Source organism: Triticum urartu, chromosome 5, assembly GCF_003073215.2.
Source record: "Triticum urartu cultivar G1812 chromosome 5, Tu2.1, whole genome shotgun sequence".
NCBI lineage: Eukaryota > Viridiplantae > Streptophyta > Magnoliopsida > Poales > Poaceae > Triticum > Triticum urartu.
The window spans coordinates 581,475,368-581,487,877 of record NC_053026.1 but is presented as its reverse complement, the minus strand read 5'-3'; the positions used below and the strand labels follow the sequence as shown (position 1 = coordinate 581,487,877).

The 12,510-nt window shown below is 45.2% G+C and overlaps 1 pseudogene; it reads left to right on the top strand.

The window, feature by feature from the left end:
• Positions 1-9,359, top strand: part of LOC125507451 — a 44,744-nt pseudogene extending 35,385 nt beyond the window's left edge.
• The last annotated feature ends 3,151 nt before the right edge of the window (positions 9,360-12,510 follow it).

The window sequence follows — 12,510 nt, the reverse complement described above, 5'->3', positions numbered from 1 at the left end:
TTCTAGCCATTTGTCGGAATCCGGGCCCGCCATCGCTTCTTCATAGTTCGAAGGTTCACCGTTGTCTAACAACATGATTTCCAAGACAGGGTTGCCGTACCACTTTGGTGCGGAACGTGTCCTTGTGGACCTTCGAATTTCAGTAGGAGCTTGATCAGAAGTATCTTGATCATTATCATCAACTTCCTCTCTAGTCGGTGCAGGCACCTCAGGAACATTTTCTTGAGTTGCGCCATTTTCCGGTTCAAGAGGTAATACTTCATCAAGCTCTACTTTCCTCCCACTTACTTCTTTCGAGAGAAACTCTTTCTCTAGAAAGGACCCATTCTTGGCAACAAAGATCTTGCCTTCGGATCTGAGGTAGAAGGTGTACCCAATAGTTTCTTTTGGGTATCCTATGAAGACGCATTTTTCCGACTTGGGTTCGAGCTTTTCAGGTTGAAGTTTCTTGACATAAGCATCGCATCCCCAAACTTTTAGAAACGACAGCTTAGGTTTCTTCCCAAACCATAATTCATACGGTGTCGTCTCAACGGATTTCGACGGAGCCCTATTTAAAGTGAATGCGGCAGTCTCTAAAGCATAGCCCCAAAAAGATAGAGGTAAATCGGTAAGAGACATCATAGATCGCACCATATCTAATAGAGTGCGATTACGATGTTCGGACACACCGTTACGCTGAGGTGTTCCAGGCGGCGTGAGTTGTGAAACTATTCCACATTTTCTTAAGTGTGTGCCAAACTCGTGACTCAAGTATTCTCCTCCACGATCTGATCGTAGAAACTTGATTTTCCTGTCACGTTGATTTTCAACCTCACTCTGAAATTCCTTGAACTTTTCAAAGGTTTCAGACTTGTGTTTCATTAAGTAGATATACCCATATCTACTTAAACCATCAGTGAGCGTGAGAACATAACGATAGCCACCGCGAGCCTCAACACTCATTGGACCGCACACATCAGTATGTATGATTTCCAATAAGTCGGTTGCTCGCTCCATTGTTCCTGAGAACGGAGTCTTGGTCATCTTACCCAGGAGGCATGGTTCGCACGTGTCAAATGATTCATAATCAAGAGACTCTAAAAGTCCATCTGCATGGAGCTTCTTCATGCGTTTGACACCTATGTGACCAACGCGGTAGTGCCACAAGTATGTGGGACTATTATTATCAATCTTACATCTTTTGGTACTCACATTATGAACATGTGTAGTATCACGTTCGAGATTCATAAAGAATAAACCATTCACCATAGGAGCATGACCATAAAACATAATCTCTCATATAAATAGAACAACCATTATTCTCGGATTTAAATGAGTAGCCATCTCGAATTAAATGAGATCCCGATACAATGTTCATGCTCAAAGCTGGCACTAAATAACAATTATTAAGGTTTAAAACTAATCCCGAAGGTAGATATAGAGGCAGCGTGCCGACGGCGATCACATTGACCTTGGAACCATTCCCGACGCGCATCGTCACCTCGTCCTTTGCCAGTTTCCGCTTATTCCGCAGCCCCTGCTTTGAGTTACAAATGTGAGCAACTGCACCGGTATCAAATACCCAGGAGCTACTACGGACACTAGTAAGGTACACATCAATTACATGTATATCACATATACCTTTTGTTTTGCCGGCCTTCTTGTCTGCTAAGTATTTAGGGCAGTTCCGCTTCCAGTGACCGCTTCCCTTGCAATAAAAGCACTCAGTCTCGGGCTTGGGTCCATTCTTTGGCTTCTTCCCGGCAGCTTGCTTGCCGGGCGCGGCAACCTCCTTGCCGTCCTTCTTGAAGTTCTTTTTACCCTTGCCTTTCTTGAACTTAGTGGTTTTATTGACCATCAACACTTGATGTTCCTTCTTGACTTCTACCTCCGCTGATTTCAGCATTGAGAACAACTCAGGAATGGTCTTTTGCATCCCCTGCATGTTGAAGTTCATCATGAAGCTCTTGTAGCTTGGTGGAAGCGACTGGAGGATTCTGTCAATGACCGCATCATCCGGGAGATTAACTCCCAGCTGAGACAAGCGGTTATGTAACCCAGACATAGTGAGTATGTGCTCACTGACAGAACTATTTTCCTCCATCTTACAGCTGAAGAACTTATCGGAGACTTCATATCTCTCAATCCGGGCATGAGCTTGAAAAACCATTTTCAGCTCTTCGAACATCTCGTATGCTCCATGTCTCTCAAAACGTTTTTGGAGCCCCGGCTCTAAGCTGTAAAGCATGCCGCACTGAACGAGGGAGTAGTCGTCAACACGTGTCTGCCAAGCGTTCATAACGTCTTGGTTCTGTGGGACGGGAGCTTCACCTAGCGGTGCTTGTAGGACATGATCTTTCTTGGCAGCTATGAGGATGATCCTCAGGTTTCGGACCAGTCCGTATAGTTGCTGCCATCGTCTTTTAGCTTGGTTTTCTCTAGGAACGCGTTGAAGTTGAGGACTACGTTGGCCATTTGATCTACAAGACATATTGCAAAGATTTTAGACTAAGTTCATGATAATTAAGTTCATCTAATCAAATTATTAATGAACTCCCACTTAGATTAGACATCCCTCTAGTCATCTAAGTATTACATGATCCGAGTTAACTAGACCGTGTCCGATCATCACGTGAGACGGACTAGTCAACGTCGGTGAACATCTTCATGTTGATCGTATCTTCTATACGACTCATGCTCGACCTTTCGGTCTTCTGTGTTCCGAGGCCATGTCTGTACATGCTAGGCTCGTCAAGTCAACCTAAGTGTTTGCATGTGTAAATCTGTCTTACACCCGTTGTATGTGAACGTCTGAATAAAACACCCGATCATCACGTGGTGTTTTGAAACAGCGAACTGTCGCAACGGTGCACAGTTAGGGGGAACACTTCTTGAAATTATTATGAGGGATCATCTTATTTACTACCGTCGTTCTAAGTAAACAAGATGCAAAACATGATAAACATCACATGCAATCAAATAATAAACGTGACATGATATGGCCAATATCACATAGCTCCTTTGATCTCCATCTTGGGGCTCCATGATCATCTTGTCACCGGCTTGACACCATGATCTCCATCATCATGATCTCCATCATCGTGTCTCCATGAAGTTGCTCGCCAACTATTACTTCTACTACTATGGCTAACACGTTTAGCAATAAAGTAAAGTAATTTACATGGCGTTTCTCAATGACACGCAGGTCATATAAAAGAATAAAGACAACTCCTATGGCTCCTGCCGGTTGTCATACTCATCGACATGCAAGTCGTGATTCCTATTACAATAGCATGAACATCTCATACATCACATATAGATCATTCATCATTCATCACAACTTTGGCCATATCATATCACAAACCACTTGCTGCAAAAACAAGTTAGACGTCCTCTAATTGTTGTTGCAAGTTTTACGTGGCTGAATTAGGGTTCTAGCAAGAACGTCTTCTTACCTACGTTAAAGCCACAACGTGATTTGTCAACTTCTATTTACCCTTCATAAGGACCCTGTTCATCGAATCCGCTCCAACTAAAGTGGGAGAGACAGACACCCGCCAGCCACCTTATGCAACTAGTGCATGTTAGTCGGTGGAACCGGTCTCACGTAAGCGTACGTGTAAGGTTGGTCCGGGCCGCTTCATCCCACAATGCCGCTGAAGCAAGAAAAGACTAGTAACGGCAAGAAAGTTGACAAATCTACGCCCACAACAAATTGTGTTCTACTCGCGCAAGAAGAACTACGCATAGACCTAGCTCATGATGCCATTGTTGGGGAACGTTGCAGAAAACAAAAATTTTCCTACTCGTTTCACCAAGATCCATCTAGGAGTTCATCTAGCAACGAGTCATCGGATGCATCTACATACCTTTGTAGATCGCGCACGGAAGCGTTCAAAGAACGGTGATGATGTAGTCGAACACGACGTGATCCAAATCGTTCAAAGAACGGTGATGATGTAGTCGAACACGACGTGATCCAAATCACCGATGACCAAGCGCCGAACGGACGGCACCTCCGCGTTCAACACACGTACGAGACGGGAGACGTCTCCTCCTTCTTGATCCAGCAAGGGGAAAGGAGAGGTTGACGAAGATCCAGCAGCACGACGGCGTGGTGGTGGATGCAGGGCGTCACAGTAGCAGGGCTTTGCCTATACTACGAGGGAGAGACGTAACGGGGAGAGAGGGAGGCGCCAGGGGCTGGGGTATGAAGTCCCTCCTCTCCCCCACTATATATAGGGGTTCTAGGGGGGCGCCGGCCCTAGTAGATGGAATCTACTAGGGGGGCGGCGGCCTAGGGTGGGGGGCTTGCCCCCCAAGCAAGGGGGCGCCCCCCTTAGGGTTTCCCCTCAACCCTAGCCGCATGGGCCCTAGGGGGGTGGCGCCCCAGCCCACTATGGGCTGGGTTCCCTCCCACTTCAGCCCATGGGGCCCTCCGGGATAGGTGGCCCCACCCGGTGGACCCCCGGGACCCTTTCGGTGGTCCCGGTACAATACCGGTGACCCCGAAACTTGTCCCGATGGCCGAAACAGCACTTCCTATATATAATTCTTACCTCCGGACCATTCCGGAACTCCTCGTGACGTTCGGGATCTCATCCAGGACTCCGAACAACATTCGGGTTACTGCATATTCATATCTTCACAACCCTAGCGTCACCGAACCTTAAGTGTGTAGACCCTACGGGTTCGGGAGACAAGCAGACATGACCGAGACGACTCTCCGGTCAATAACCAACAGCGGGATCTGGATACCCATGTTGGCTCCCACATGCTCCACGATGATCTCATCGGATGAACCACAATGTCGAGGATTCAATCAACCCCGTACGCAATTCCCTTTGTCAATCGATATGTTACTTGCCCGAGATTCGATCGTTGGTATCCCAATACCTCGTTCGATCTCGTTACCGGCAAGTCACTTTACTCGTACCGTAATGCATGATCCCGTGACCAGACACTTGGTCACTTTGAGCTCATTATGATGATGCATTACCGAGTGGGCCCAGTGATACCTCTCCGTCATACGGAGTGACAAATCCCAGTCTTGATCCATGTCAACCCAACAGACACTTTCGGAGATACCCGTAGTCTACCTTTATAGTCACCCAGTTACGTTGTGACGTTTGGTATACCCAAAGCACTCCTACGGTATCCGGGAGTTACACGATCTCATGGTCTAAGGAAAAGATACTTGACATTGGAAAACTCTAGCAAACGAACTATACGATCTTGTGCTATGTTTAGGATTGGGTCTTGTCCATCACATCATTCTCCTAATGATGTGATCTCGTCATCAATGACATCCAATGTCCATAGTCAGGAAACCATGACTATCTGTTGATCAACGAGCTAGTCAACTAGAGGCTTACTAGGGACATGTTGGTGTCTGTTATTCACACATGTATTACGATTTCCGGATAACACAATTATAGCATGAATAAAGACAATTATCATGAATAAGGAAATATAATAATAATGCTTTTATTATTGCCTCTAGGGCATATTTCCAACATATCAGGCCCGAGTTTTTCCCTCGAGTCGAAGGCCGTGGGACCTACGGGCTGGAAGAAATGTGGGCCTGAAGCCCTATGTGGTATGTTGTTTGCCGAGTGTCAATGGTACTTCAAGGTCTCATAACGCTAATCTGAAATCAACAAAAGTTGGTGTAAGAAGGATATACAGGCCTGATGATATTTCACCAGATAAAGCTTACACTTCAGATATCAGAGAGGTTTGGCACTCTGCCTTATGTTTACCACATTTTTATGTGCATCATTACCATCATAATGTGCCTGTGATTCCACCTAACTTTATGGTTTTTACACTTGGACTTTTATCTAGTTTTCTTTGTTGTTTGATCCAGGTGTGTACTACAATGAAGATATAGTTAGTGTGCATGTCGGGATGATAGAGGGAAAATGTGAGGTTACAGCAAAGGATGACCTTCCAAATTCAAATCTTCCAGTAGTAGTTGAGCACGCCTTTTACTGTGAACATTTACATGATCCTCGCACTGGAGCTCTCAAGCAGGTCAGAATGATATTGCCAAATTTAATTTTGTGTTCATCTCATCTTGTTGACAAACTTTTTCATATAGTTCATTGAGTTTGCCTTGCCTAAGAACCAGCTACCGACCAATGTTAAGCTCACCCTGGCAAGGAAGGAGCCTGCTTTGACAAAGAATAAAGGGAAGCAGATTTGTGACGATGAGCAAGCCGGTTCGGATAAACACAAGGATGAAACACCAGAGAACTGTCTTGCAACCCTTGATATTTTTGCTGGCTGTGGAGGTTTGTCTGAAGGGCTGCACCTAGCTGGTAATGTGATTTCCATTTGCATGTTCTTCGTAAGATGTGTGTGCATATTCGTAGACAGAGCACCTTGGCCACCACATATCTTCTGACCATTCAACTGTACATGCGCATCACGTACAGAATAGGCGATCAAATATGAAGAACCTGCTGGGCAAGCATTTCTTCAAAATCATCCTGAAGCAGCAGTGTTTGTGGAGAACTGCAATGTAATTCTGAAGTATGCAAAACCCATTTCCCCCTTTGGATGCACTAAACCCATTACTTATTTCTGACTATTCTCATATTCAGGGTGATAATGGATAAGTGTGGCGATGTTGATGACTGCCTCTCCACTTCCGAGGCTTCTGCGAGAGCAGCAAAACTTCCAGATGAGAAGGTTAAGAATCTCCCTTTTCCCGGTGAAGTAGAATTCATCAATGGTGGTCCTCCATGTCAGGTCAGATGCCTCACCTATACACCAAATGAATGCTCCATGTTTTGTCAATCCTCTGCGTTGTTGCTTGACGCTCTTTGTGCATCTTTTCTCAGGGGTTCTCCTGGATGAACAGATTCAAGCAGAGCCCATGGAGCAAGGTTCAGTGCGAGATGATTCTGGCATTCCTGTCCTTCGCAGAGTATTTCCGGCCAAGGTTCTTCCTTTTGGAAAACGTCAGGAACTTTGTTTCATTTAAGATGGGCCAGACCTTCAGACTGACACTAGCATCGCTCCAAGAGGTGGGGTACCAGGTCCTTGACGCTTGCTCTTCTCTACTTGTGCTATGGCCTTCCTTAACTTCCATATGTTTTCAACTTGTCTGCATGTTCCTAGGTTCGATTCTGCATTCTAGAGGCAGGTGCCTATGGCATCGCGCAGTCCAGGAAAAGGGCGTTCATCTAGGCCGCCGCGCCTGGGAGACTCTTCCTGACTGGCTTGAACCAATGCATGTCTTCGCTAGCCCTGAGCTGAAAATAAACCTGCCAGGAGGTAAATACTATGCTGCTGCCAGGAGCACTGCTGGAGGAGCTCATTTCCACTCTATAACAGTCAGGGATACAATCGGCGATCTACCACCAATGGAGAATGGCGCCAGCAACCCAACAATAAAGGTGCGTACAATCTGAATTTCTTGCGTCAGTCAATGCTCTTGATCAGTACAAGCTGAATTTTCTTTCTCCCTTGTGTGTTGTAGTATGGAGGCGAGCCCATCTCTTGGTTCCAGAAGAAGATTCGAGGCGATACGCTTTCGCTGAGTGACCACATATCCAGAAAGATGAACGAGCTGAATCTCATAAGGTGCAAGCACATCCTAAAGCGCCTTGGCAATGACTGGCATGACCTGCCAGATGAGAAGGTAGCATTCAGTTTCAGCCATCTTATTCACATTCTCTGCTGCTCTCTACATTCTTGGTAAGCAACCATGTGATGTACTAGCAGCTAATTTTTATCATGTGAATACTACAGATGAAGCTATCCATAGGGAAAACAGTGGATTTGGTCCCTAGGTACTTGCTCAACACAGCCAAGAGGAACAATCAGTGGGAAGGCCTGTATGGGAGGCTGGACTAGGAGGGCAACTTCCCCACATCAGTGACAGATCCCCAGTCAATGGGGAGGTCGGCATGTGCTTCCACCCTGATCAGGACAGGATTATCACTGTTCGTGAATGTGCGCGATCCCAGGTAAGCAAGTACTCTTGTAGATATCCCTATCAACACACTCGAAATTGCTACTGCATAGTGGGTAGTATACAGTAATGGATCCACTTGTGCCTCGGCAACTACACTTGGCTAAAATGAAGCATAGTTGACAGTAGATTTTGTTCCCACCAATGCTACTAGAGTAGATTGAGCTATTTTATCAGAATCAGATCATAGTTCTGTGCATGTGCAAGAGCAATTGCCTCGTTTGCCGTCTGGCTTAACCTCCAGGGCAGGCACAAGCAGATCAGAATCCAATGCACATTGCCATGAATCGGATCTGCTGCTATCTTTCTGAAGATCTCTGATCTGATCCCGCGGCATGACATGAATGTAGGGCTTCCCTGATGGCTACCGTTTCGCTAGCAACATCCGGAGCAAGCACAGGCAGATCGGGAATGCGGTACCACCTCCCCTTGCATACGCGCTAGGGAGGAAGCTTCTACCCGAAACACCCCACTCCAAAGCGAAATAAGTTAAGCCCAAGCCCATAACTCAAAACGACTTATTTAAATCTTTTATGGCTTATTTTGACAATAAGTTCTGAAAAGGCTTAATAGAACTGACCCTTAACCTGCAATTCAATTGTGTGTGCAATGATGAATCACTCCGGCGTGCTATAGTGTACATTTAGGCATCATCATACATGGCATAACCTAATACATGTGCATTCCATTATAGAATCTGTAATATGCAATGTTTATGGTAGTTCATACGTTGCACATGATGTTTAAATGCCCCTGAAATCTGGTCAGTCAAGTGATGGTCTTTAAGCCTCCTTCTTTGCTTTTTTCTTGATATGTAAGATTTGTTCACATATTTGTTCAATTGCTTGTTTGTATCAGCCAGCCATACTAGGACTGTTTGCTTTGATTACTTCCTATTCTTGACCTAACACTCTAACATAGCTTGTCAATGATTTAAACACTAGGGGCTGATGTAGTAGGGGCTTGTCTAAGTCATAGGTGACATAAAGATTTGGTTGTACACTAAAGTAGGCTCTCCAAGAGTACCTGGAGATCCAGTTCAAAGGTATGCCTAGTTTTTACAAAGTACACACATAGTAAATGCTCATTTCATTGTGTGCAAGAGATGTGGCATGTTTCATTATGTGGTCTTGTTTTGTTATAATCTCATCCTTTTGTGTTGCTCACAGACTGGAAAGCATGCATATTTATCTTCCAAGAAGACGAGTAACTAGTTTGTGTCACCTTGCAGAGGGGGTGCAATGAAGATAATATTGAGGATTCAAAGTAAAAGATGTTAGGAAGGAGCCTTGCAAGAGAAGGAGGAGCATCGCTAAGCCTATTCAACCAGTTAAGGTAAGTCATTGTATCCAACTCAACAGTTCAATTGTTTGTTTCTTTCAGGTATAGTTAAATTGCTCTTTTCAATTGCTTTATTTGTCCTAATGAGATGCCCAAACAATGATGTCTGATGTTGGGTACTTGTATAACTATTAGTTGACATAATTAAAGGCCTTACAATTTAATTACTCTGGCAAAGTGTGCCAAAAGCTTTGAAGTCTATTAACCAACTATTACTGCATGAGGCTCAATATCTAGTTTATACTAGGCTAATGATTGCAAAGTTTTGCTTGCTGTAGTAGGTTTGTATGAATCCCTCTGTTGTTTATTATGCTCCCTAAGACTTTAATTGACCTACAGAATGGCCAACTGCTTGCTTACTTATACGCAACGTGATGTCTAAATTTGTAACATGTCTGTGTTTTGGATTTGGCCCCAATATCATGCTCCTCTGGTGAGCTAACAGAGATTTCTGTATGCGGGCTGCATAGACTACCATTTTTATAATTTTTAAAATATCACCTGCTTATGCTTTATGATGTGTAACATTATTGTTAGTCCTATTTTGCCATGTAGAAAATAGTCTGTCTTGCTCGCTTCAGTGTTGTAACTATATTTTTGCCCTAGTCATGTGTACTTACAGAAACATTTTAGGATGAAGTGACATCAACACAAAGATCTGCGAGCAGTGCGGCATGGTCGTTACCAAATGATTATGGTTTGGAATTGGAATGTACTGATGTTCTTGAGCATCAACTAGAGGTGGCAAGACAACATGTACATGATTCTCAACATGCAATCAACAAGTTGAGACTGCACTTGTAGGTATTAGATGCCGGAGTCAAAAAAAGGAAACGAGACACCGAGGTAACCATGAAGGAATTGGAGATTTTGTAGACTAAAATTTGTGCTATCTGAATCCGGCCAATCCTATTTTCTAAAGATATTATAGTTCAAATGGTAAGTTCTGTTGATGCGTGTCCATGATGTATGAGCTTTATTTGTTCAGTGTATGTAATTTGCTATTTGTGTATGCTTTATTATCACTGGTGTCAAACTATAATGCCCAAAGGGTATATTCGGCTGTAATTTCTCTATTGTATAGTGTAGGATTATTCTACGTTTCTATGCCTTAGTATTTTTATTGTATAGTGTATGTTTTTAGAGGTGATAGTATAGAGTAGGATAATTCTTTGAATATGCTATATCGTTGAAACGGGGGCCAACACGCCCGAACATTTCCTGGACACCATATAAATGAAAAAACATGTGTAGTCAAAGTGGGTCTTAATTGGGCTGGTCAAAATAATATTTAGTGGATCACAAATGATGTGGCCCATTGTAACAACGGCTCTTAGCAGGCCATTAACAGGCCAAAAGCTCGATAGGGTCGTATAAATGGAAATGGCACGCGGGCCTCTAGCAGGCCGAAATAAATGTCAATTGTGTCTCGGCCCTTTTACTTTACGGGACGGTAAGAGGCCGAAAGGGTTATGGGCCAGAGGAGGCCCAATTTGCAAACTATGCTTTTGACAGGCCGAAAGTCGCGTTGGGCTGAAATTTTGCCCTGCGGAACATGGGCCCCTAATGGACCCAATGTCAAAGGCTCAACTATTGTGCAGGCCATTAACAGGCTGAAAGACAAAATGGGCTAGCAATTGGCCCATTTACCGAATGGGCCGAGGACAGGCCTAAAGTCACAACGGGCTTGAATTGGCCCAACTGCAGAATGGGTCGGGAAAAGGCCGAAAGACGTTTCGGGCCGTTAACGGGCTGGAACTGACGATGGGCTGCTAACAGGCCGAAAGAAGCTCGGGCCGTAATTGGGCCCAAAGACGTAGCAGGTCATTAACGGGTTGAAACTGATGATGGGCTGGAAATTGTCAAATCTATAATGGTCCTTTGATGGGCCGATTCTGTGTAATTTGTATGGGTCGTACTTATGAATGGGCCTGACTCAAGTAGGCCGCTAATGGGTCGGCCCGCTTATTTTGACAGGCCCAGCCTTTTAACCTGAATGAGCCACTATTGGGCCGAGACATGTGTCAACGTATCATAGGTGTGTTCCGTCCATTCGCTGGATGACAACTGTCCGAACGCCAGGCCGACACATGGATCTGCCGGCGAATGAGAATTTTACACGTGGAAAATCCCCATTGGTCCAGGTTGTTCACGGGTTATCGGATCCAAATCGGAACCTAATAGGTTAGCGACGACCCATTACGGTGGATGCCACGTGTCGGTTACCCTTAATGAAAGCACTTCTATGACGTGCGATTTATCATCATGGAAGTGGACACTTCTGTGATAATAATTATGGTAATGTCATGGAACACTTCTACAATAGCACAGGTATGACTATCTTGATTATGTCATAAAATCGTCGTGGATGTATATGCATGACAAAAAACGTGACCTACTGTGACAAACACGTATCATCACATAAGTGTATTTTTTTGTAGTGTGATGTAAGATCTGACGGACCTATATAGCATCGAATGCGACTTATAGCAAGACTGATGAATATAAGGACGATGACAGTGCATAACAATTGTCTTACATAATTAGGAAGATAACTAAAAAAGCCACATGCGGCTATGCCCGAAATACACAAGGGAAAAAGAAGAAGGAAGACGCATACAACGATCTGGCTCGCTGATCTCTACTTTCTTGATGCACTGCAGGTCGCGGAGACTAGTTCTTGCAGCGAGCAGCGGTGATCTCTTTCATCAGTTTCATGTCTTTACCATGGTGCTTGGCAGCATCCACGGATTCCTTCACCAGCCTTTCGCACTCAATGCGGAGCATGGCATTCTCGTCCATAAGTTTCTTAACGGTGATGCCCGTCCTCTTCAACAAGGCAGCGGTCTCCTCCGCCTGCTTCGCCCTTCCGGCCCGGAGCTTCGCATTGCCCCCCCCCCCTCCCCGTAGTTGTCGGATGACGCCGACAGCCTATTCAAACAAGGCTTTCATGTCGTCCTACACCCCCGCCCAGCCGAAGATCTGATCCATCTGGCTATGGACGATCACATGCATGCGCCTGTAAGAGTCGTCGCCGCCCGTGAGACATTTTCCCAGGCCGCTGCGGCGCGGCGGGACATCTCTGTTGCATTCGCGGTGCGGCGGGACATCTCTTCTGCTTTCGTGGCGCGGCCGGACCAGATTGCTACATCGACGGCGCGGCGGGACCTCCATGCTGCTTTGGTGGTGCGACGGGTCCTCTG